Below are 4,424 nucleotides of genomic sequence, written 5' to 3'. Positions count from 1 at the left end.
CAATTGTTTTAGCATTAACACCCCAAAACAACTTTATACACCCAGATGAAAATTAAGAACAGTCTGTAATTAAGAACAGTCCCTAGAATCCTATTTATTTAACTTTACATTCAAATGGAAAAGCATCCTCCTTTCAAAGTTTGTCTTATGTATTTGGAAATGATATTTGGGGAAAAGTATGATATAGAAAATTGGAAATTTGAAAATTTTGTAACATGTTTTACTCAAATAAATAAGGTCAATTTTAGTATAACAAAACATGACAACAATCCTATAATACAACCTAGCTTATATCTCAAAATGTATCTTAAGTTTGCATATGAATAGGGATGTTTTTAAACTGTTGAACAGTAATGTATATTTTCTTTAATTCAAGGTAAGAAATAGTATTTTCAACGATTTGCCTACTCGGTGCAATAAGTACTGTAATTTTCTACAGGAAAAACAAATACAGAATATGACATCTTTAAACCCAATTAATACTATTGTCTAGTGAAGTTATGCTGAAATATTTTGTGATTTGAGACATTTTTCCAACTATGTTAGTGGTTTTCTTTTATTAGCTAAAAAAATATATCTCTTTAGTTACTTATACAGTAGGTCTTGCCACACTGGTCAAGAAGGAAGAACGAAACAGTATTATGTGTTGAACATAAAACTATATTGGTACATATTACAAAATTAAACATCTTAGAGACATAAAAATAAGCTTTATTGACGTAGTTTAGATAATTCCTTTATATGGTCATTAAACCAAGCTACAGATTAGGATGCTTAGTGTGGTTACTTATGAATGGTTGGGAAGAGATTTTAGAACTATAGGAATATGGCTTCACAATAAATTTATGTTTTGCCTTTTTGAATGCATGGTAATAATTATTTGATTCATGGGGAAGTTTGATTCACAAGTCATATCATTTAGAAATAGTCCTTTATTCTTTGTAATTTGAATTTATTTTCATTTATTTTTTATTCTTAGTTCTTTGACCTTTTTTTTGAACCTCTTCTTTTTTTTTTAATTTTTTTTTTAACATTTATTTTATTTTTGAGACAGAGAGAGACAGAGCATGAATGGGGGAGGGTCAGAGAGAGGGAGACACAGAATCCGAAACAGGCTCCAGGCTCTGGGCTGTCAGCACAGAGCCCGACGCGGGGCTTGAACTCAACGGACCGCGAGATCATGACCTGAGCCGAGGTCGGCCGCTTAACCGACTGAGCCACCCAGGCACCCTTTGAACCTCTTCATTACTAATGCATTTCCTTCAATGCTCCTCTGCAGCCAACCACCATTCTAAACACCTTTGAATCCATCATCACCCAAATTTTATTACACAAAACCCTCAAACTTCATCCTCCCACACTGAAACAAAAAACATTTTTTCTATCTCAACTTCTCAAATATGTTAACCACAACTTTTCAAATCTTTTCTTAATCCCCCAATACATTAAGCTCTCAAGTTTCTAATAACTTTTTCCATATTTATTCCTCACTTAGTCTTCAGTGTACCATAAATAAAATCATCCCTTTGAAAATACATTTAATTTGACCCCTTTTCCTCCATTTTATTCACCTGACAACATCCTGTATGAACTCAACCATGAATACATATACATATCAAAATATTTTGGAAGAAGCTGACAAAGCTGAAAAAACTCCTTTCAATATAAGATACTAATTTCAAAATATAACAGCTTTCAAGTCTTCTTAAATAATTTGCTATAGTTTTATAATAATCTAAATATGAAATCTATACCTTTCTCTTTGAAAACTTTTTTTTCCCATTAAATACTTGAGTTAGTCAATCGCAACAGATTTTCTTCATATTTCACTAGAAATATAGAAACTATCCAATGAGGGATCTTCTGTCCTTCTGCCTCCAACCCTAAAAAAATGGGGGAATATACATTCATCTTTACTCTCATACTGGCTATCACCGTCTGTTTCTCTATCAACTTCCACAATGGTACTTTCTTTTGCCTTTTTACCACATTGACTTCTTTAAATACACTCTTTCTCTTCCATGAGCCATCTTTCACTCCCTAAGAAATAATTCCTTAGAGCTTATAAACTTGCTCCAGGTTTCACTTTATCTTCAATTTTCTTTTATCTACTCCTACTCTATTTGTAATTCATTTGTCTATTCCTCTTCACAACAAAGATTTAAAAAGCTAACTACACAAATTTGAACACTCTACTCTGTACAACTCCTTGAATAAAAAAAGATTTCTGTGTGTGTGTGTGTGTCTCTTTTTTCATTACCTTCAACTATTATTGCTCAAAACTAAAACAACGTGCTTATCTTTTATCATTTTTCCATAAAGGACTATGGCTTTTTTCCCTACCATTTAATACAAAGGCACTTAATAATTATTTGTTAGGACACCTGGATGGCTCAGTCAGTTAAGCATCAACTTCAGCTCAGGTCACTATCTTGCCGTTTGTGAGGCAAGCCCAAGTCGGGCTCTGTGCTTACAGCTGGGAGCCTGGAGCCTGCTTTGGATTCTGTGTCTCTTTCTCTCTCTGCCCCTCCCCCACTTGTGCTCTGTCTCTCTGTAAATCTAAAAGAAAATAAAAATAAAAATAATTATTTATTGAATGAGTAAGTGAATGAATCAGTGTGTTTTGCTTTTTTAAAAATATTTTATACTGAAATGTATTAAAATAAGATATTTAAAGATTAAAATTAATTTTTAAAGTTTTATACCTCAATCACTTAAAAAAATTCATGAACCTGTACTCTTTATTTCATGATCTTCTGAGAAAATTTAAACAATAATACATTAACCATTCCAAAATTTGTGGGATTTTTCTTAAGTTTATTTATGTTGAGAGAGAGAGATAGTGTGCTAGGAGGGGCAAAGAGAGAGAGAGACGGATAATCCCAAGCAGGTGTGCAGCGTGGAGCCTGATGTGAGTCTCCAGTTTATGAACCACGAGATTATGACCTGAGCTGATATCCAGACTCAATCGCTTAACCTACTGAGACATCCGCCACCCAAAAAATTGTGTTTTGACTTTGTTATAAGGAAATTTCATAAAATGAATTTATTTATCATGCTTCTCTTCTAGACTTTAACACCTTAAGGTTACAATTTTAAATGTTTTCAACATGAAAATAATTTGTAAAATTTTATTTAATAATAAATTTATAGTTCTTTTAATAAAAATTTGAGAGTATATTTCCAGGAAAAAACTATTGATATAGAAAATATATTTTTAAAGAATGAAAACAAAGTTTGAATTAAATCATCGATCTTTACATTTTCTAAAACCCAGATAACTTTCATGATATTCATCCAGTTAATGAGCAATTAGCCTAAATCAATCATATTTCATATTTTTTCAAAATGCAAATTTTATTAAGAGAAATGCATTAACATTACAGATATAGCTAAAGTTGGTGGTGCCCTTCCCATTCTCATATATACTGATGACTTCCTAAGAAAGGCATCTGTAAACTTAGCAGTTGATATAAGGCAGGTAAGGTACCTTTAACTGATAATGGACAGAAACAGGGATATAGTAATATCTTCCCCTTAAGACAACACTGAAACTTGTTCTTTACTGTGTTCCAGAGATTCCTAACAAACAGAGACCCATTATCCCATATAGTTAGTATGCTCATTAATATATCTTGAATTTATTTTCTTCATTTCCCTTTTACATTTCTCCATTCTCCTACTGGTGACTCCTGCAGCTACTTCTCAAAAAGAATGCTTTTACTTGAGTCCTTGTTGTAAAGTCTGTGTTGGGGGAGAACCCAGACCAAGGCACTTGGTATTAAATACTACTACCAGTATACCCTCAGGATGGGATAGTGACAGTGCTGACCACATGTCAACAACTTTATTGAGGCTAAGTACAGTGTGTTGGTGTCTGGCATTTTTATGATAAAAATTAATAAGACTTTCACCTGTGGTGGGTTGTCATTAAGTACAAGCAGAGGGGCTATACTGGACTAAGTAGTGACTCACATGCTTGAAAGATGGAGACAATGGTTATTTGTATGATTATGAAATGTATTGGCCGTTATTAATAGCCACAGAAACCCAATGGTGTGAAAACATCAGACTAAATTCAGCAAACTAACCATTTAGAACAAAACTTAAATGCCAGAAGATTTCAAAGCAGTATTTAAATAACTCTTAATGTTCTGCAGAGGAAGGGCTGACTCTATTCTCAATTAGTCCTGAGAACTGATTATACGTATGAAAGAGTTAAAATGGAAACCAAGTACGCATTTTCTGTAAGTCTCCTATACTGAAGTGAAGACATTAAAAGGAAAGGAGCAGACCTGAAGCAAGGAACTAAAATATTTTTTCTGTATGTGTTTAAAAAACTATTCTCAATATTCCTTGAGCCTTTGGGTTTGTAGGACCAGCCCCCTCTCAATTCTAGAAGAGAACCTTCTTGCAATATCTGT

Source organism: Panthera onca, chromosome B1 (assembly GCF_046562875.1).
Source record: "Panthera onca isolate mPanOnc1 chromosome B1, mPanOnc1 haplotype 2, whole genome shotgun sequence".
NCBI lineage: Eukaryota > Metazoa > Chordata > Mammalia > Carnivora > Felidae > Panthera > Panthera onca.
Note: the sequence above shows the minus strand (reverse complement) of the source record.